The sequence below is a fragment of the Ovis canadensis genome, chromosome 26, assembly GCF_042477335.2.
Source record: "Ovis canadensis isolate MfBH-ARS-UI-01 breed Bighorn chromosome 26, ARS-UI_OviCan_v2, whole genome shotgun sequence".
NCBI classification, from domain to species: domain Eukaryota; kingdom Metazoa; phylum Chordata; class Mammalia; order Artiodactyla; family Bovidae; genus Ovis; species Ovis canadensis.
Window position 1 is genome coordinate 26,970,278 of NC_091270.1, and position 23,549 is coordinate 26,993,826.

The window sequence follows — 23,549 nt, forward strand, 5'->3', positions numbered from 1 at the left end:
CTTAGAGCTTCAGAATGAACATTAGCATTTAAAAGTGTCTGCAGAATCCTTCAATAAAAACACTTTACAAAAACACTTTGAAATATATTTGGCCACCGATTATTTTTTCTCCCTTAAAACACAGTTGTACCCCAGGGAACATATTTTGTTTGGAAAATCTGTCTTAACAGAGAGACTCATGGCTGCCTACAACGATCGAAGTGTTCTTCAAAGCAGAATGGTGAGCTACATACGTATTCTAGAAGAATCAGCTTGTTTAGTCTTTTGGCAATTCTGTTCTAAACCCACATCTTAATCATTCATACCACCACATTATTCAGAACACCACTCCTAACACAGGAATGCTAGTCTTTCCTATGGATTGTATCCCCAAATCTTCACAGCGGAGTCATCTAAGTTTTCAGTCTTTCTGTGGATGGTATCAGGAGAAGGGAATGGTAACCCACTCCAGGGTTCTTGCCTGGAGAATCCCAGGACAGAGGAGCCTGGTGGGCTGCTGTCTGTGGGGTTGCAGAGTCGGACACGACTGCAGCGACTTAGCAGCAGCAGCAGCGGATGGTACGAGGCCCAGGCCCACATTGATGACGTGTGGGAACATGTTGAAGTTGGGTGGCCTCAGCCTGCAGCGGCTTGAAGCAAGGTTTCCATTCCTGGCCAGAGGTTAAGTGGGATCATGGCAATGAGAACACCAAACCCTAGCCACTAGACCAGTGGTCAGTGACAAGGGCCTGGCCCTTTGTCTTTGCAAAGAAGATTTCCCACAAAGACGGAAAGTCGTGAAACAAGCAAAGTGTTTATTAGGAGGAAAAGAGTACTATGCCTGTGAATAGACACTCCCGCAGACTCAGAGTTGCAGTCTTGTGAATCATTTTTATGGGACATTTCTTCCAGGTTTCCTACTACAGGATGACACTCCCTCCATTTTTGACCTCCAAGGAGGCTTTCTGTGAATGTGTAGTCAGGAAGGTATCCTGGATTTGAGAATGAAAAGTACGTGGTCTTTCCTCTCGTATCTGGGCAGGGCCCAGCCTCATCTGTCAATTGTCCTGCTATTCTTGTCTAGGAGTATCATTCCACAAGGAATGAATCACCAATTGCTTTACCCTCTGGGGGGTGGGGGCATCTGCTTCCTGCCTCAGTGTGAGCCATTTTGCAGAAATACATGTGTGTTAAATGAAATGATCTTCTGAAATATGACAAATGATTAATGCCTTTAATATGAAAAGAACTTCTACAAGTGAATATGAAATAGATCAAGAGTCTATCAGAAAAATAAGCGAAGTGTGTGAACAGGCAAATTCCAGGGATGAGAATAAAAGTAAGCTTTAACTCTATATAAAAAGAAGTTTGCCTTCAATAGTGGACGTGAAATCCAAATTAGAGCAAAATGAGATCGCATTTTCTTTCACCCATCAGATTGCCATATGGATTCACATCTAGAGCTGGTGAAAGTGTAGGGAAATTGACACTATTAATTTACCAGTGGATTATGAATTATAACTTTATTTAAAGTATAGTCTGTCCGTAGCTATTAAGATTATAAGTGTATCTCTTGATCCAGTATATTTAACTCTGGAGGAAAAAAAAAAATAGACATTATAAGTTTCTTCCTGGCTGAGCTCTTCAACCTCCCCTCCCTCTTACTTCCCAGCCTTCTGCATCCACCTATACAGATCCACCTCCTTATCCTGTCCACTGTTAGCTCAAATACCACTGCTGAGTCAGTCAAGGTGGAGCTGAGCATCCAGGTAGCACTGCTTATGGTGAACTTGCAGCCACTGCTGTTGGCCAAGTTCCAGGTACCACTAACTCACCCGGTCACCGTCTCTAGAAGCTGCTTCTCCCACTATCCTTGTGCTGTTTTTTCAGTTGAGATGACTTCCTTTCGCGGTGGATGCAGTCAGGCTTGTTAAATCTCAAAATTTCAGCTTTTTGGAAATGTCGCTCATTCAGTTCATACACACATCGCTACCCCTCCCCCAGTGCACACAGAATTGATACAGTGAATGTGAAAGGGTTTCTGAAAGACGCTGGTCCAGGGTAGTTGGTGGTTTTAGTCGCTAAGTGGTTTCTGAATCTTGCAACCCTGTGGACTGTAGCCTGCCAGGCTCCTCTGTCCTTGGGCTTCTTCAGGCAAGAATACTGGAGTCGGTTGCTCTTTCCTTCTCCAGAGAATCTTCCTGACCCAGGAATCAAACCCAGATCTCCTGCCTTGAAGGAAGATGATTTACTGACAGAGCTATGAGGAATGCCCCGCCCAGGGTAGCAATCCCTGACTACTGTGTCCTTAAAGGCTAGTTGACTGTCCTAGACTCCTTTCAACCTCAGGGTAACTTCCCTCCCAGGAACACTTGGCCTTCTCGATCGGGCCTTGGTCATTAGCGATTTAGGTGACCAAGGATGACCATTGGATGTGTTTGTATAATTCAGATGTGTTCTAATTCCGACGACAGTTAGGAACTCAGGGTCCTCTGGAGCTACCTCCATCTTTTATGCAGATACCTGGGAGGAGCATCGGCACCCAGCCTTAAACACAGCAAAGTACATTGAGGAAGGGCTGACGACCATCTCTCATCAGACCCTTACCCAAGCAGAATATCCTGCTAAAATAACGGAAGATGATGAAAATTCTCACACCGAGGCTGCCTCATGGCGTTTAGACACCAGTTCTCTTAAGATAAGGATCTGGAAGCAATATTTTCCTGCCCTTGTTTACCTAATCAAGCTCATTCTTATGAACCACATTCTTATGAACTCTCTCCTGCTGGCAAGAATGGCCTCTCCAGGAGTCCAACCCACCACACTCATCAAGTTTAATTTCTGCCTAATTGACTGCCTTGCCAGATCCTCCTCCTCTGTTCAGATTCTGATTTCAGAGTCCCCTGGGGTGAGCCTTCTTCTCCCTCCCCACCTCTTCTCATGAGATCATCCATATTCCCAGTGTCAAACTCAGGCTTTACTTTTATACCTAAATGTGTATCTCTAGCCCAGTGATCATCAACCTAGAGAAATTTTGCTTTCAGTCATTTGGCAGTGTCTGGAATCATTTTCATCACAACCATGTGAGGGATATACTGTCATCCAGTAGAGAGGGGCAAGAGACAAATGTGCGCTTTGTAGGGTAGTTCACAGCTTAGGACAGAAGCATCTACATTTAGAGAGAATAGTGTGGAGGTTGAAACTCCCTGTTGCTGAGACAAGCTCTGTTCTAGAATCATGTATGCAACATTACCATTACATGTCAGTGTGGTCCACACACTTGATACTGATAAAACAGAAATATTTTCTTCCCCAATTCTGTGTTATTTTTCCTGTTTCAATCCCATCTTGGTAAATGGCAGCATATCCTATTTTGCCTCCCTGAGACCTGGGAGGTAATGGTGCTTTCTCTCTGTCTCATATACAATCTCTCGCACATCAGCAAATCCTGGGAGCTCTATATCCCAGCATCATTCTGGCTCCATCCCTGTGTCTCTATCTCACTTGTAACTGCTGTATCCAACTCCCATCATCTCTTTCTTGGTCACTGCAATAACCTCTTAACTGCTTTCCTGGCTCCCACCCTTGACCCTTGCTAGCAATTGACACAACAACATAAGTTTAAAAATATAAATTGGACCAGTGCCACCCCTCCTTCCAAACCTCAGTGTTGTCCCTTTTGCACTTAAAAAACCACCCTGAAGTCAAAACCTGGTCCTATGCCCATCTTCCTGACCATGCTCAGAAGCCTTCCTACTCAAAGGATTTCTGCTCACAGATTGCAGCAGTTTTATCCCCATCCATGCCTTCCCTGTTGGGCTTCCTTCTTCCTGGAAGTCCTACTGCTGGGTTCCTCCCAGACTGATGGCTGCTTGTCATTCATCCCCATCTTCGATCAAGTGTCACGTCTTCTGGACGTGCTTTCAGTGTTATGCAAAATGCCGTGGCCTCTCCCATCCACTGGCAGTGTGCCATCTGTTCTTGTACAGTATTTAAGCTGCTTCGTTCATTTTTAATATCACTTTTAAATTTAGATATAATTGGAAAGTAACATAGTTCTAGGTATACAACAGAATGATTTGATATTTGTATGTATCGCAAGATGATTACCACAAAAAATCTGATTGACATCCATCCCCATACATCCATCACCATACACTGTTACCATGTTTGCTTAGTAACGAAAAATTTTAAGATTGCTCTCTTAGCCAAATTTCAAATACACAGTTCACTATCATTAACTATCATCACCATGCTATTCCCTCCTCATGGCTGATTTAATTTATAGTTGGAAATTTGTGTCTGTTAACTCCCTTCACCTATCCCCCCCACCCCCATCCCCACCAGTAATTAGCAGTGTTCTCTGTATCCATGAGCTTCGTTATTTATTGTAGTGGTGATGGTGGTGGATTTTTGGATTTCAATTACAATTCGTCTTGCTCTGTCTGATTTATTTCACTTAGCATAAGACCCTATCCATGTTGTTGCAAATAGTAGATTTTCTTTCTTTCTCACTCCTGAATTGTATTCCACTGTATATACATACCGCATTTTTCGATCTGTTCATCCATCAGCAGACCCATAGGTCATTTCCATATCTTGACTGTTAAAAATAATGTTGCAGTGAACACTGGTATATAAATATCTCTTTGCCATAGTCTTTGTTTCCTTCACATATATTCCCAGAAGTGGAACTGCTGGATCGTATGCTTATTCTGGTTTTTTAATTTTTGGAGGAATCTCCATATGGTTTTCCACAGTGGCTGAATCAATTTACATTCCCACCGACAGGGCACAAGGGCTTCCTTTGCTCTACATTCTCGCCAACACTTGTTATTTTTTTTTTTTTGTCTTTTTATTATTAGCCATTTTGACAGGTGTGAAGTGACATTTCATTTTGGTTTTGATTTGCATTTCTCTGGTCATTTGTACTGCCGAACACCCTTTCATGTAACTGGCCTCCTGTTTGTCTTCTTTGGAAAAAAAAATGTTTATTCAGATCTTATTTTTTAATCAAATATACTTTTTGCTGTTATGGTGTGTGAGTTCTTTTTGTATGTTGGATATTAACATGTTAAGAGATACTACTTGCAAATATTTTCTCTCGTTCAGTGGCTTGACTCTTGATTTTGATGATGGTTTCCTTTGTTGTGCTCTGCTTTTTATTTTGATTCAATCCCACTTGTATATTTTTGCTTCTGTTGCCTTTTGTCATCAAATCCAAAGAATCATTTCCAAGACCTGTGTCAAAGACAGTTCACGATTTCTTCTCAGAGTTTTACGGCTTTAGATTTTGTATTCAAGTCTTGGATCCATTTTGAAGTAATTTTTATGTGTGGTTAGGGGTCTGTATGGAGAAGGTGATGGCAACCCACTCCAGTAGTCTTGCCTGGAAACTCCCATGGATGGAGGAGCCTGGTAGGCTGCAGTCTATGAGGCTGTGAAGAGTCAGACACAACTGAGCGACTTCACTTTCGCTTTTCACTTTCACGCATTGGAGAAGGAAATGGCAACCCACTCCAGTGTTCTTGCCTGGAGAATCCCAGGGACAGGGGAGCCTGGTGGGCTGCCGTCTATGGAGTCGCACAGAGTCGGACACGACTGAAGCGACTTAGCAGCAGCAGCATCAGGGGTCTGTAAGTTAGGGATCTGGTTTTCTTCTTTTGTGTGTAGCTGCCCAGTTTCCTCTTCATCGTTTATTCAGGAGACTATTCTTTTCCCCAGTGTGTATTCTTGCTGCTGCTGCTGCTGCTAAGTCGCTTCAGTTGTGTCCGACTCTGTGCGACCCCATAGACGGCAGCCCACCAGGCTCCCCTGTCCCTGGGATTCTCCAGGCAAGAACACTGGAGTGGGTTGCCATTTCCTTCTCCAATGCATGAAAGTGAAAAGTGAAGGTGAAGTTGCTCAGTCGTGTCTGACTTTTCGCGACCCCATGGACTGCAGCCCACCAGGCTCCTCCGTCCATGGGATTTTCCAGGCAAGAGTGCTGGGGTGCCATTGCCTTCTCCAGTGTATTCTTGGGTCCTTTGTTATTGACAGTGTTCATGTATGTCTAGTTCTGGGTTCTGTTTCATTTCATTGATCTATGTCTGTGTGTATGCCAATGCTATACTGTTTAGATTACTGTAACTTTTTAATATAGTTTGAAATCAGGGAATGTGCTGCCTCCAGCTTTACTCTTTCTTATGACTGATTTTGCTGTTCTGAGCCTTCTATGTTTTGTTCATTCCGTTCCCCTCAGTGCACTCACATAAAGACCCCTGTCTCCTGTGTTGGGTACATTAATTATTGTTTTCATCAATACAAATGATCAGCAATAAAGCATTCACTGTTAGCCTGACAGTAAAAGCTTTATAGAGAGGCTAGAGATCATAGTTCTAAAATTGAGTAAAATATTTCCAAACAGCAATGTGGACCCACGCAAGATGGTATAGCTTGGACATCTTTCCCAAACTTTGCCTGCCTGCCAAAATTAACAATTTCCCTCAGTTCTCTCTTCTGTTGTCATTTTCTCATGGAAATAATCCTCTGTTACCTAACATTGTATTTATTCCTATTTCATTTTCAACTAGATTATGGATTTGCTTAAAGGCAAAGATTCTTTGTATATTTGTATCACTTGCAGCATAGTGTTCCACCTTAAAAAAAAACAAAACCAACAACTCTGAGACTCCTCTGTATAGCCAACATATTTCAGATGTTGTACAAAAAATTTGTGATATGTATTTGGCACTCATATTATTATTACTACTTGATTTTCTGCTGAGTTCAGGGTAATTGAGGCATTATAGTATTTCATATTCAGCAAAGCCTAACTTATATAATAAATATCACTTGGTAACTAATCTACCAAATAGTAGAGCAATAGAGTCACTGAAACTGTTATAAAAGCTAACATATTGAGGGTGAATTATGTGCCCAGCCATATTCTAAATACTTTTAATATGTTAACTCATTTAATCTTCATAAGAGCCCTATGAGATAGTGATTATTTTCCTCTTTTGACATTTGATGAAACAGTGGCAGAGAGAAGTAATTTGCTGAAGGTCACACCATAATGAAGAACTACTAAGTGCCCTTTCAACCTAGGCAGTATGACTCCCAAGTCAATATCTTTAACTCTAACCAGTCACTTTTGATCAAAAATATAATTGACTTTGTACAGGACTGTATACCTTTAAAGTAAAAGAGTTCTTTCCATCTAGATGTGACTTCTTAAAATTCTAGAATGGATTTATTACTGTATACACTACACAATTACAGATGTCTCAGCCTTCCACTAATTTTGGTGATAAATAATATTTCTGCTTTCTGATACAATGAAAAATTCTTTTTTTATCCTCTATGAAAATGCAAGACTTTAGTTGAATACAGTAACATATCTCTGCATAGTTGGGTGGGGGAGGGTGGAATGCAGGAAAATAAATCACTCTACCAATGCATCTTGGCAGCATAATCATCTATTTCTAGCAAAGAGCAAAATAGACATTATATGACACACTCTTATTTGAGATAATCTTTTATGTTTTGTGGTTAACAATGCAACTAAATCAATGTGAACAAAGTTTAAGAATAAAAAGATAACCCCAAACCCCTTTAATCGTGCTTTCTATCAAAAAGAGTACAGTTGTTATTTACAGCCACAATGAACCATGCTAATTTTCGCAAGAGGCTAGAGAGGCAGCATATTCACTAACAATAGATTTGCATAACAACGATGAAATGCACAAATAAAAATCTCCATTAAAAGCTTGTTAGAGGCCAGCCTGAAAAAGAGAAATTAAAAAAGATTCCGAGGACATCTCTCACTAGGTAGCCAACTCAACTCTAAGAGCCATCTGGTCTCTTTTCATGCTCCATATCCACTGTCCTCACCGACGTAGACATGGACATGGTTTTTGGTCCTCTAATTAGGTGGAATCAATGTGGAATGGTAGGGCCGAGCTGCAAGACCATTTGCATCATTTTTTTGACAAGGTAATTGCCCGTCAGTAATTAGGCTTCAAAAGGATCTCACACCAAGGGAATGAAAACGTTCACCAGAGAGATGACTGCTTTCGTTTACTAAATCTTAACTTCACAGTATATTAGATAAATCACAGGTTGAGACACCATCACTGCCTCGTAGAGGAAAAAATGTGGTATTTAGGTGTGCATTTAAAAGCCAGGAGCCAATTCTACAACAGAAACAGAATTTGGAGGAAATAAAATCTTTTCTTTACCAGCTAGTAGCTCTATGCCTTTTAGATAGCATATATGTCTTGGTTTAATTTTGCTCAATTATAAAATTAGAGTGATGTACACCAAAGTGTTGAGCCAAGTCTCCCAAGTTTTTCCTGAACCTCAACAATCTGAAACCTTTAGTCTGTTAACCCATCATCTTCTCTTACCTCTCATTCTTCTTATTTCTTACATGATACACTCAACTTAAAATTGCAGCTATTGTCACTCATGCCAAACCTGGAAAGATATTCTATAAACTTCTGTTCACAGATGGTCAAAACTCTATCAGTTATACCTCTTAAACATTTTGGGAATATGTTGTTTGCTGCTGCTGCTAAATCACTTCAGTCATGCCCGACTCTGTGTGACCCCATAGATGGCAGCCCACCAGGCTCCTCTGTCCCTGGGATTCTCTAGGCAAGAGTACTGGAGTGGGGTGCCATTTCCTTCTCCAATGCATGCATGCATGCTAAGTCGCTTCAGTCGTGTCCAACGCTGTGCGACCCCGTGGACAGCAGCCCACCAGGCGCCTCTGTCCCTGGGATTCTCCAGGCAAGAATACTGGAGTGGGGTGCCGTTTCCTTCTCCATATGTTGCTTAATTCTCCCTTTATTCACTCCCCATTGCCTCTGTCTCTGTGACGTTCTTCACCTTCTCAGTTATGGATTACATTAAAAGTCTCTCAGTAGGCCTGTTTCCCTAACTGTAACCAGCCACCGTACTGCTAACCTGATTATCAAAGTAAAAAAATATGATATCAGTCTTCCTTTTTAGAATCCCCTGTATCCTTCAGTTAAACAAGTAGAAAAATCTTAATGGAGCATAAAGATTTGGGCCCTTCATCAGTACTTCCTTTCCCCACTAATTTAGCCAAAGTGATGTACCGATTAAAATTCTCCCCCTTGTCTTTGACTTTGATCTATTCTTTTGCCACTGTGTGATTAAATTCCACTGTCTTCAAGAGTCATAGTTGGACGTCAACCTTCAAAGAAAGGAAAATATATTATCTCACTCACCCCAATAGTGTATCTCACACACACACACACATACACACACACACACAAATTTAACCAGAGTACTGAACGTCTGAAAGAAGAGGCCCATTTCAAGGACCTCAGTGTTCATATAGTCAGCTCTGTAATTACCCATCTCTGTGGAGAGTTTATTTGAAAACTGATGGTCTGAGGGGGACATCTACTGCTCCCAGTTGTGCTCAAAGAGGATTTTGCTTTGGCCTGATTACAAAGAGGGTGGCAAGCTCTGCAGTTCAGTTTAGTCAGTTCAGTCGCTCAGTCGTGTCCGACTCTTTGTGACCCCATGAATCGCAGCACGCCAGGCCTCCCTGTCCATCACCAACTCCTGGAGTTCACTCAGACTCACGTCCATTGAGTCAGTGATGCCATCCAGCCATCTCATCCTCTGTTGTCCCCTTCTCCTCCTGCCCCCAATCCCTCCCAGCATCAGAGTCTTTTCCAATGAGTCAAGACTTCGCATGAGGTGGCCAAAGTACTGGAGCTTCAGCTTTAGCATCATTCCTTCCAAAGAAATCCCAGGGTTGATCGCCTTCAGAATGGACTGGTTGGATCTCCTTGCAGTCCAAGGGACTCTCAAGAGTCTTCTCCAACACCACAGTTCAAAAGCATCAATTCTTCGGTGCTCAGCTCTTAGGAGTGTTGAATGGTTTCCTCTCCCCTGTCCTCACATCCAAACCATCATCAGTACATTCGGATGGAGGAGTAAACATCAGCTGCTGCAGCCTGTGGTTGGAAATTAGCTGATAAATGTGAATGTGTTGATGGCAGAGAGAGAAGCTGATAAGAGGCTTGCCCAGAAATGAGCCCAGGTTGCCTGTAAGTGGCAGTGATTTGGGCTGTGGTCCAGCTGCTGAAAATCTTATAAGTTTATCCCACATTGTTCTGATTTTACTTAAAAATATTTAGGGGGGTTCTTTTTATGATAGCTGTGTGGTACAAGAAAGGAACAGTGAGGACATTTTCCACCTTATGTAACATAGAATGTGGGCAACCATCAGGCCTTAAGGCTCATCAGCGCCTTCAGTGTTTTCACTTAAAATTGGGCTTCCCTTCTGAGCCTTCACATAAAGCTGATGCTTCCTCCGCAGAATGTGTGCCATGTGGGTGGGCTTGCTCAGACCTGCCCTCAGTTACATACATGGGCACCTAGCTTTCATTGGTCTGAGAAGTTCCCCCATTTAGATGGTAGACTGAGGTTCACTCTACCTCTAGGGAACCAAGCAGAGCTCAAACTTTCTCTCTGCAGTGTTGAAAAGAGAAAACTGAGCAAAACACAATTGCAGTTTTGCAAAAGAGATCCAGTTTAGGATTCTTGGGAAGAATCTTAGAGGAAAAAAAATAAAAGTTTGAAATTTGTAAGTGAAGTCAAGGGTCATAAAGGTGAAAGGACTTTCTCAGCTTTCACACTAGCCAAGATCCTGGCTTGAGACCAGGAAGAGGGTCACTGATGGGAGCAGGGAAACTGGCCAGTATCTGTAATGTCATGAGAAGGTGTTGTGAGAAATTAGAGTAGAGAAAGTCAGAAAGTTTCCGAGCAACAGGCCTTAGAAGCCGGGTCAAGGGTTTTCAGATTCATTCTGAGTGATAATCAAAATATTTAAGTAGTGCTGAAACTTGATTATATCTGTTCCTTCTTAAAAACAAACACAAACAAACAAAAGAAACAGTTCTCTGCCATGTGCATGGATAATGGATCAGGGGTGAGGTTAGGTGTGTGGACAGCAGAGGAGTTATGGAGGCCCCATAACTAGGCGAGTGACAGTCATCGTAAGAGATTATGGAAATTAATCTATTGTGGTGGTTTTGGGGAACAAAAACTATTTATCTTCAAGGACTTGAAGTTGTTTTGTTGTTGTTGTTGTTGTCCTGAATGTTTCCATTTATATCAAAGCAAAGAGACACCTAGAAGTCATCCCTATGGGCAGGTGGATATTTACATTGTATGATTTAATCCGTTTTGGCCTGAATGGCTGAGAAGGGCATCTTCAGAAAGGGAACATGACCTGACATTTGCAGGGGGCAGTCAAGGGCGATATGAGACAGTGGGGCACCAGGGGTGACAGAGGGTCTTCCGGGAGCACAGCCCAGCCCCACATCCAGCAGCATCATCAGGTCACCTCTCCTTCCATCCCTGAGCGCCTCTTGCCCTGTCTCTAAATCTTATTAGAAAGAGTCCATCTAGGACTAGAGTGAGAAGCGATTTTCCTGTCCTGACAATTTAACACTTAAGTGAACTCAGATGAATTTACACCAGGAGCCACCTCTGTTTGCAAATTAGTATCAAGACATTATCAATTTTGCAAGTCTTTGGCTCTTAACTTGTTTTGAGGATACAGTTAAACTCAGTTAAAATCACATTTTTCAATACCTACAGGCACCTCTCAATATCAAGATTTGTGATACATTTAGGCAGTAGGAGAAAAATGCATCTGTGTAGTCTTACACATGCAAATAGAGTTCATAAGAAAATTACTCTCGATTTTTTTTTTCTTTTTTGCTTCTCAGAAAATGAATTCAGGTCCTGTGGGAAAGAAAGTACCGTCAAAGGAGTTTCTTCTATGGCTATTATTTCTCCTACTATAGCCTAGCCTCTGATTAGGATTAAATGTTATATCGATTCAAGTCAGTATTGTTTCAAGTACGATCTTGGCTGCATATTATGTGGGACCATGACTTTGTTTCATCTCAGTGACAGTTGTCAGGCATTGTAAATAAAAATCTCTCTGACTTTAATGTGTTCCAGTGAAAAGTATATGAGAAATTCAAATAACTAATGCAATCTTTGAGAAGAGTACATCTTATATTAATAACTTTTCTCTGGTATTTTATTTTTATTTAGTAGAAATGAAAGTTGCTCTAACACCTAATCCTTAAAACTTCCAGCATAGACATTAACTCCCATGTGTCGTATTACAGTCACTGAGCAGAAGGGACTGAAATCTACAGCCATGACCTGGATAATGTGCCCCGTAATTTCTGTTTTTGCTCTCAAACATGAAATTCATTAGCTTTTGTGCTTTCAGTGCACATGTACTGAACAGAAAGGCATTTAATTATTATAAGCAAGGAGGTGATTTTAATTTTTAGTGAAAAAAGAAGCTAAATGAAATCAGGAAAAGTTTTTAAAGTTGGCCTATAATTGTGCTGCAGATAACAATGAATCATCCTTTATATTATGTACTAGAGACCAATAAATGATATATTTTATTTTAACAGGCAATTTGCTGCCAGAACTGTGCTTTTCCTCTAAAAGGTAAGTGCATTTTAAGAATTATTATATAAAATTATCATGGTTTCTGATTTATAGCTTTGAAGAGCCTATTAATTTTAAAGTCTCATGGTTGACAGCTGTGTTGTTCAAAGGCAAGGATATATAGTATTAATTATCTTAAGCTCCAGATTATTGTTCATGGTGGAGACATTGCATATAAAGGACAGACTGGCACTTTTTTTCTCTTTTAGTAGGAATAATTAATTAACCTGGTGACTTTAAAAGAAATACCTGTTGGAGTAAAATACAAAGAATACAGTTTTAGTTTTGTTAATTTGCTTCACTTCTGGATGGCTTTTGACAATTTTCATGGAAATTACCAGCCAATTGGAGCTTGCCTGCAGTTTTTGCTGCTGATCTTTCTTGATTGGTTGCTTGGTTGACTTAGTCATTTTGAGGGTGAAAAACGGTTGTATCTTCTCGGTAGTATTTAACAATTACACTTTTATTGAATATATAGACTTTTAACATTTTGGTGTAATATATTGGGTTTATTCTAAAGGAAATAAGCCCTGGGTGTTCTTTGGAAGGAATGATGTTGCAGCTGAAACTCCAGTACTTTGGCCACCTCATGCAAAGAGTTGACTCATGGGAAAAGACTCTGATGCTGGGAGGGATTACGGGCAGGAGGAAAACGGGACGACAGAGGATGAGATGGCTGGATGGCATCACCGACTTGATGGACGTGAGTCTGAGTGAACTCTGGGAGATGGTGATGGACAGGGAGGCCTGGCGCGCTGTGGTTCATGGGGTCGCAAAGAGTCGGACACGACTGAGCAACTGAAATGAACTGAACTGATTGGGTTTAAGTATGGGTTAAATTTTGTTGCTGCTTCAATCTAGTATGTAAATTTTCAAGAATCCTATGAGGTTGAAAAGTAATCTAAATGCTTGAGTATAGCGTATTCTATGTTTACTATGTAACAGGAAGCAACCAGATCAAGGTCTTGTGTTTCTGCTTGCCCGTCTTGAAGCATTCGGTCAGTCAGCGAAATCATGACAGGATTATTAACTACCCCAGCTGTAATTACTCTAGCACTATGCCCAGTCTAGTAGGCATAGAGTCTGCTTCTTGATAAAGGTGTGGTCTCTGTCTTCAAATGATGCCCTTCAACACCTTGCATAGCAAACATCGATCTCTATTAGCGATCTTGATTCCATGTCTCGTTGTTTCTGTATGTTGGTTGCCGACCATCACATTTTTACCATTACATTTGTGGATGCTGGAAGGAGAGATTCACTCTCTTTGCGCCATTGGGCCCTGATATGGGTTGTAGTAACCAAGTAGCTGTATGTGTCACTAAGTTGTTAAGATGAGTAAATTCATAAATTATCACTCTTTTACCACCTAATAAAGTATTCTTCATATACTTTGTATTTGTGTGTTCTGATGATCTTGGTCTATTAGCCCAATTTATTGTATTAGGACCCTCATGCCAGGTTGTTTAGTAAGCAAAGAAAAGCATTTTGGGGAAAAGTAAAAAACACTGCTGCTTTTCAAAGTGCTGCAACTGTTATGATTGGAGCCCATGAATAAGTGACCAAGAGACATTTTTCTAAAGCGTAGTTCAAATTCTCCCTTCACAGCGAGTGTTAGCTAATAATAGTTTCAACAAAGTCTTGTTAATGTTTAATCTGAACTATATAAATGTGTGATATGTAAGTTACACTCAGTGTTCAGATCACATTGCACAAAAACAACCGAAAGAAGTTAGTTTCAAGCATGTTCCAACACCCCACCCCCTCACATGCTGTGATGGAAAGAACACGGACTTCGAAGTCGATTAAAATTCATTTGTACACCTAATCCCAGCTCTTACCCCCTGAGCAACCTGAGGTAAACTCCTTAACCTCTCAGAAATAGTTTCACTGTTCTTCAAACTGGATATTATCATACCTACAGTGCAAGCCTGCCGTCAAGATGCCAGAAGGTGACTTGTCAGTTCCTTACTTTCTAAGAATTAATTTATTATGGACAAACTCCTTATTGCTCTATTTGATAAAGCAATAGTTTTACGGTGTGCTTTTTTCTTCTTGTGTCTTTTTGCCTTGGCTCTGCCGACTTGGTAAGATATTGAGATTTATAAACATGAGGGCGTCGTGTCTTGCTCACTGTTTGTAGAGATGTTGTTATATTCTGTTGGTGGTGTCTGTGTGTAGAATCAGGGGATTATTCCCAGGCATTTGCGGGCACAGACAACACTTATTTAATACTAGTTCTTTATATATCTTAAATATTTGTCTTTTCTTTGATGTTCCTACTTAGGGTCCCACATCTGCAGATTCAACCAACTGCAGATCAAAAGTGTTTGGAAAGGAAATTCCAGAAAGCAAGCTTGAATTTAGCTTAGCTCCAGATATCAAGCTTGAATTTAGCTTAGCTCTAGAAAGAGAAGCTTGAATTTTCTGTGCACCGGCAACTATTGATATAGCACGTCCATTAGGTATTAAAAGCAATTTACAAATAATGTAGAGCATATAAGAGGGTGTGCAGTAGGTTATTTGACCTGAGACTTGAGAATTTGTGTGTTCTGGTATCCCAGGAGGCTGTTGATCCAGTTCCCCACTTGGATACCAAGAAACATGTATGCTGAAGCTTGGAACCAGCGCCCTTTTCTTGCTTCTTTTATTCCATTATCTAGAAAAAAAATCTCCTTTGTTGCAATGCTTTCTATTAAAACACTGCTGGGTAATTGGATAGTTAAATAGTTGAAAATGGTTCAATAGCGTTCCTAGGCAATATTTACATTTTAATGAGCTTTGTAATGGTCTAACCTAAATGCAAGGGAGTATGATGACCTCTGTGGCAGTGGGAATCATTTGAGGCCATTAAGTCTTTGCCAGGCAGCCCTATAAACTATAAAAAGTAGGGTTGCTTCCTCTCCGTCCTTACGGTAAAGCTTCTATGTGTGTGCACAATCTCTCATTCACATTCTTTCTTCCCCCTCTCTCACTGCCTGTAAAAAACTTTAAACTGACAGAGATTGATATCCAAGCCTCTTCTGAAAATTGTAAACACATTTTCCTCTGTATCCATTTTAAATATCCTCTGTTCTGTTCGCCAATCCCTTAGGTTTTATTAGTTTCTTCCAAACTTTAAGGCTAATTTCTGTTTTTAATTGTGTTTACTCGTCACAGATTTTCATATACCTTAGCCAAACAGTTCCATTAAGGTTGGAAGGTGTTATCTAGTGTTGCTCATCAGGAAATGAGATGAGGTTGCTTGGCTCATCAGAAGAGCAAAGATGGGTTAATGCTAGGGCTTTTGACATCCAATCCACTCCAGGTAGGCAGACATTATTCTATCATGTAAAAGCAATTTATGTGCTATTTTTCTTCTACAGATTTATTCATATGTATGGAAATAGGAGGGAAAAAGAAAAGCAGACAAATGTACTGCATGTGGTAATGTGACTGAACTCTTCAATAAGTCAGACTTTCACCAGGCTGCTTGTCAGGGTAAACTCAGTGTTGACAGGGTGCTTGATTTTGGGGGGAAAAATAAATAAATAAATTATATATATATATATATATATATATAGCAGAAAGCCTAAAATGAAAATACTTTACAAATGATAAATAAGAAATTCATTTTAAAAATAGAGTTCTCTGCTTAAATAATGGAATATGTATATGACATTTCTAAGCTTTTTGACAAAATAGGTCCTGCTTGCTACATTTTGTTGGACACAGTTAACGGATTCTGGCAAGGAAAAAAAAAAAGTGGATTCCCCAGAGAAAATTTTAATGTCATTCCAACTGCATTAGCAATAAAGACTTAAATTATTGACATTTGTTTTCATCTCAAAATTTTATGTGGATTTATTTTCTGTTATTGCTGAAAAGTGACTGCTGGGTTCCAGTGCTTGCAGAAAATACCTTTTTTTTTCCATCTCAGTTCTTTCGTCTGCTTGAGTGTAATGATTTGCTCTACTTGAGCCAAAGCTTACCAACTATATCTGTCATAACATGAATTTTCCCCAGTTGGCCAAATGGATGCTTTATCCGCTTCTTGATTAATTTAAAAAAAAAAACTATGTTAATTTTGATAAGTTCAGATAGGTTAAATGATCATGAGAGGATTCTTCTTGAAGTGATTATCCATCCATGCATTTAGTTTATCTCAAATAGGTTGGTAGGACTGTCTGTATATTATGAGGGATTGCAACTATATGAGAAACACTCAAAACTAAAGTTAACCTTTCTGAAAGAAGTTCAATTTTATCATTCATTTTTTTCCTAGAAGACTGAAAAATCTTTTTCTTTACAGTTAGAATGCCCTCTCTTAACACTAACATTGTGTTGGTATACTATTGGTTGTCTCACCCTGTTTGGTGGTCTCTCTTTTATTTTTGATCACTACTGCCACTCATTTTCAATAGCCATTAAGATGTCTGAAAAACACTGTAGCAAGTTATGAAAGTGAAAGTGAAAGTCACTAAGCCATGTCCAACTCTTTGAGACCCAAAGGGGTATGCAGTGCATGGATTCTCCAGGCCAGAATACTGGAGTGAGTAGCCTTTCCCTTCTCCAGGGGATCTTCCCAACCCAGGGATCGAACCCAGGTCTCATGCATTGTAGGCAGATTCTTTACCAGCTGAGCCACAAGGGAAGCCCAAGAATACTGGAATAGGTAGCCTATCCCTTCTGCAGTGGATCTTCCCAAACCAGGAATAGAACTGGCGTCTCCTACACTGCAAGTGGATTCTTTACCAACTAAGCTACCAGGGAAGCCCTTGGCACTTCTTTAATTTCTGAATCTACCTCTCTGTTTTTTATACCTTTCAACTGGTGACATATTTTCACTGGCCATTTGATTATTGGCATATATATGAAACCTAACTTTGAATCACTATTTTATGTAAATATTTAAAGTATAAAAGAACCCAAAATTTGTTTGTTTGATTGTTCTTTAATGGGTTTCTCTCTGTGTAGAAAAACTCAAGATTCATTCCTTTTTTCTATATATTATTATTTGCCTTTATATGTTTATCTTGAAGTATAGGATGGTCTCACTCAATTTTAGAAAAGGATTTAGAGGCATCCCTGGACCACCTATCTGTCCTCAGCATTTCCAGTGATTAATTTTTTTTTTCATTTAAACAAGTACTAGCAGTACAGAAACCTCCTACTGACAATAAGTATAGATCCTAAAACTTAAGATTCTAAAATTAAACAAATATAGATAAACTTTTCTTTGGGCAATGAAAAAATGTTTGTCAAAAGAGTACTGCTGTAGCCAGTAGACTGGTGAATTTAAAGGAGGAAAAAAAAAAAGAATTTACCATAATCGAATCATACCACCTCTTGAGATATTTCTGTGTGTTGTGACATTTCTGTGTGTTTTCCTACTTTTTGATGCATCTATTTAGACATAAAAATTTGATTACACCTGTGCAGGCTTATTTCAACCATTTTCTTAGATAGATAAATTTCCATCTACCTTTCTATCCCAAAAGGCACCAAGGCCTCCCTTGCCCTCTGGCTTCTTTTGGTTCAGTGAGTGAGAGATGTCAAAAATGAGAAGGAGAGGAAGAATCAGGTTTTATTCCCCTGGTTCCCTTCTTCCAGGGTTGCCTCCAGCAACCTCAGCCACAGCTCAGCTCCTCTCACAGCTTCCCTAGACAGCTCCCTGGGTTCTAGGAGCTATTTGACAGGGATGCAGAGCTAAGCATTCTCCTGTGCAGCCCTCTGGTTTCTGTGAACAAAACACATCTTTGTAAATAGTCCTTTCTTAAACTCAGAGTTGTCCTAATTTAAGCATACCGTCTGTTTATAGTTGGAACATTGACTCATGCTATACTTTATAAATGATTTTATCACCTGTTTTTATTGGGCTCTACAATATGTCTTGAACATCCTGGCACGCAGTTCAGCATCATTTTACCACAGTCTGATAATTCTTGGTCCATGCACATCATGAACAGACATTTACTTTGTTTTCAGTGTTTTGTTACTAGAGAGTACGTTAGAATTGACTCCTTGGAAAAGACCCTGATGCTGGGAAAGTTGAAGGTGGGAGGAGAAAGGGGCAACATAGGAAGAGATGGCTGGATGACATCACCGATTCGACAGACATGAGTTTGAGTAAACTCTGGGAGCTGGCGATGGACAGGGGGGCCTGGCGTGCTGCAGTCCATGGGGTTGCAAAGAGTCAGGCACGACTGAAGGACTGAATTGAGAGAGCACCTCTGTAGGGATGTACATGTACATCCAATGTGCCCTTGGGATAAATTTCTGGAAGTGAACTACCAGAAGTACTTTCCAAATATTAATATGTTATTATTGCTTCAGATCTGTAATCAAAGAATGCTCTCTATTGATCATCCTTTGACTGTACCAGCTCCACACTGCTTCAAGCCATTCAGCAGTCACTTTTAAGTCCTACTGCTTGAGAATGAGACATGGCTTCTCCAGGCTCTAGGGTTTCCTCCGTGTACAATCTAAGTTTTGTTTACTCAGAAGACCATCAACCCACTCTTCTTAATTAGCAATAGGGGATCTGTTATGGCTGGAAATCAGGTCAGGCAAAGAAGTAGAAGCCTCTGCTACCAGAAGGCTAGTCAGTGTTTGGGAGGGCATTCGGCTAGAAAGTCCTCTATTTACATCTGTCCAGGCTTCACTCATCCCAAACACCAGTTCTTCCCAGTTTGGGACAGAAAGCCTGTGTCTCTTGAAGAAGTAGCAGAGGAGCAGAGAGAACCCAGCAGAAGAACACTCGGGAATAAAGCTGCTGACCATGTTGGAGCATCTACAGGGTGCGTTAACACACAGTGCCCTTTAGCAACTTCATGGTTAAGAGTCCAGTGATTCCCTTTTCTTACCCACCTGCAATAACGTGAGGCTGACCGTCGTGGCCAGTTTTCAATCATATAAATGCCCAACTTTATATTCTCAAGGAACTGAAGCAGTTGAAATAAAATAAAACAGAAATTCAGGCTTTTTTTCCCTCTTTTTGTTAAATAGAATTATAGATTGCACACAACTCAAGTACTTTATTTGTAGCTATAATAATGACCTAGGTGATACAAATTTTGTCACCAGAGTTATCAGCATGTTTCTACATCTTGGCTAAAAGCCCAGAAAGAATAGATTTACAGACTGAAAATCTGGAGTGTTTTATAAATATTATAAGTATTCTTCTTCCTGAGGAAAATGTGTTTTGGGGGCAGCAACTCTTACAAGGAAAATGCAAAATTTTCATATATATCATTTTCTCAAATATTTTCTCATCGTTTCTATGTTCAGTTCAATCACTCAGTCATGTCCGACTCTTTGCAACCCCATGAATCACAGCACGCCAGGCCTCCCTGTACATCACCAACTCCCAGAATTCACTCAAACTCATGTCGATCAAGTCGGTGATGACATCCAGCCAACTCATCCTCTGTCATCCCCTTCTCCTCCTGCCCCCAATCCCTCCCAGCATCAGGGTCTTTTCCAATGATCAACTTTTAACATGAGGTGGCCAAAGTATTGGAGTTTCAGCTTTAGCATCATTCCTTCCAAAGAACACGCAGGACTGATCTCCTTCAGAATAGACTGGTTGGATCTCCTTGCAATCCAAGGGACTCTCAAGAGTCTTCTCCAACACCACAGTTCAAAAGCATCAATTCTTCAGTGCTCAGGTTTCTTCACAGTCCAACTCTCACATCCGTATATGACCACTGGAAAAACCATAGCCTTGACTAGACGGACCTTTGTTGGCAAAGTACTATCTCTGCTTTTCAATATGCTGTCTAGGTTGGTCATAACTTTCCTTCCAAGGAGTAAGCGTCTTTTAATTTCATGGCTGCAGTCACCATGTGCAGTGATTTTGGAGCCCCCCAAAATAAAGTCAGCCACTGTTTCTACTGTTTCCCCATCTATTTCCCATGAAGTGATGGGACCAGATGCCATGATCTTCTTTTTCTGAATGTTGAGCTTTAAGCCAACTTTTTCACTCTCCTCTTTCACTTTCATCAAGAGGCTTTTTAGTTCCTCTTCCCTTTCTGCCATAAGGGTGGTGTCATCTGCATATCTGAGGTTATTGACATTTCTCCCAGCAATCTTGATTCCAGCTTGGGCTTCTTCCAGCCCAGCATTTCTCATGATGTACTCTGCATATAAGTTAAATAAGCAGGGTGACAATATACAGCCTTGACATACTCCTTTTCCCATTTAGAACCAGTCTGTTGTTTCATGTCCAGTTCTAACTGTTGCTTCCTGACCTGCATATAGGTTTCTCAAGAGGCAGTTCAGGTGGCCTGGTATTCCCATCTCTTTCAGGATTTTCCACAGTTTATTGTGATCCACATAGTCAAAGGCTTTGGCATAGTCAATAAAGCAGAAATAGATGTTTTTCTGGAACTCTCTTGATTTTTCCATGATCCAGCAGATGTTGGCAATTTGATCTCTGGTTCCTCTACCTTTTCTAAAACCAGCTTGAACATTAACCAAAAAGAAATCACTGTTCCTGGAAAACAAATAATAAGCAAATAAAAGCAATGAAAATATCTCTTCTCCTCATGACTTTCAGTGTTTCAGAGATGTTTTTCAAACTTGATCTCCTCAGAAACTACACATCCTCAGACCTGTTTTCAGAGGTCCCCAGATTCTCAAGCCAGGCTTCAACAGTACATGAACTGATAACTTCCAGATGTTCAAGTTGGATGTAGAAAAGGCGGAGGAACCAGAGATCAAAATGCCAACATCTGTTGGATCATTGAAAGAGGAAGAGAATTCCCTCCAAAATATCTAATTCTGTTTCATTGACTACGCTAAAGCCTTTGACTATGTGGATCACAACAAACTGGAAATTTCTCTAAGAGATGGGAATATCGGACCACATGACCTGCCTCCTGAGAAACCTGTATGCAGGTCAAGAAGCAACAGTTAGAACGGGACATGGAACAACATACTGTTTCTAAATAGGAAAAGGAGTACGTCAAGGCTGTATATTGTCACCCTGCTTGCTTAACTTATATGCGGAGTACATCATGGGAAATGCTGGGCTGGAGGACGCACAAGCTGGAATCAAGATTGCTGAGAGAAACATCAATAACCTTAAATATGCAGATGACACCACCCTTATGGCAAAAAGTGAAGAGGAACTAAACAGCCTTTTGATGAAGGTGAAAGAGGAGAGTGAAAAAGTTGGCTTAACCTCAACATTCATAAAAGGAAGACCATGGCATCCAGTCCCATCACTTCACGGCAAATAGATGGGAACACAATGGAAACAGTGACAGATTTTATTTTGTTGGGCTCCAAAATCACTGCAGATGGTGACTGCAGCCATGAAACTAAAAGATGCTTGCTCCTTGGAAGGAAAGTTATGACCAGCCTAGACATTACTTTGCTGAAAAAGGACTGACTATTCAAAGCTATGGTTTTTCTAGTAGTCATGTATGGATGTGAGAGTTGGACCATAAAGCTGAACACTGAAGAATCGATGCTTTTGAACTGTGGTGTTGGAGAAGACTCTTGAGAGTCCCTTGGGCTGCAAGGAAATCCAACCAGACCATCCTAAAGGAGATCAGTCCTGAATATTCATTTCTGAAAGGAGTGATGCTGAAGCTGAACCTCTGATATTTTGGCCAACTGATGCAAAGAGCTGACTCATTTGAAAAGACTCTGACGTTGGGAAAGATTGAAGGCAGGAGAAGGGGATGACAGAGGATGAGACTGTTCGATGGCATCATTGACTCAATGGACATGAGTTTGAGCAAGCTCCAGGAGTTGGTGTTGGACAGGGAAGCCTGGTGTGCTGCAGTCCATGGGGTCTCAAAGAGTCAGACATGACTGAATGAACTGAACTGAATTTCCTATGAGATGTTTATGAATAAGTATATATCTTTAAAAATATTGATAAGATAATATCAGTGAAATCCTAATTAATCACCTTATAATATTGGCTGCCTTGCTATTTCAAATTGTAATGCCATGATTGATAAGAAGTCACAAAGATGGGGAGGAAAGAAAGACAGAGGAAGATCATTGAAACAATGCATTAATGTTAAAGCCACTTGGTACCCGGAAACCTTTACTAACCAAAATTTCAGTGTATATTGAATGTAGCAAATTGCTGGGAGAATTGACACATTATTACATGTCAAATAATAGCACAGTCATATGAAATTTATAAAAATCCCTGTGCTAAAATTCAGCAATGCCATCACTTAGAAGTGCCAGTTTATTTTCAAATAAATGACATCACCTATTATATTGTTTTGTGATAGTATATTAGTCCTGTTATTTTGAATTGTGTAGGCTTTATAGTTTTATTTATGAATAGGTTTTAAAATAATCAGTGTTAATTTTCTGTTTATATGCTGATACATAATATTAAAATGAAAGTAATTTAAGCTAAGATTAGGCATTTTTGTCAAAATTTGCTTCATATGTGACATATTCATTGCAAAATTTTGAGATATGCTTAATACTGGTTATCCTCCTAGCACTCAGGATCAGAATTATATCTATTTTTGAAACATGCCTCTGCCTCACCACTAGTTTTTCCATGTATTCAGTTAGCCATTAAGTGTCAAGGTTAAATTGTAGTCTAGCTGCTAAAATTAGCTTAGGAATTTCTGTGGAGAGTGTGGACATTAGTCATGATACACATAAATATTTCTCAGTAAAACATACATCTCACTGAAATGTCTGGAAATGCAGAACTTACTTTACAGAAAGCATTAAGTAACCAAATGAATGTATGCTATGCTTCACTGTGCATCTCACAGGGATATGGAGGATGATTTAATTTCTAAGCATTTTGAGACTAGGACTTGCTGAGGTGTGAAGAGCTCTTAAATTCATTGTTGAAAGATCTTCTTGAGTATTTCTAGGCCCTTCTTGGGCTCTGGTTTCACTGTGAGATTCAGATATTTTGCAACATTATTCCTTATTAATAAATATCACATGTGATTCTTCATTACTGTATATAGTGCAATATTAGAAGTGGAATGTTAGAAATAAATATATTTCTAACCATTTTGCCTTCAGTCTGCCAATCTGCTCCATAGCATCTTTCTTGACACTGCTAAAATAATCTCTGCAAA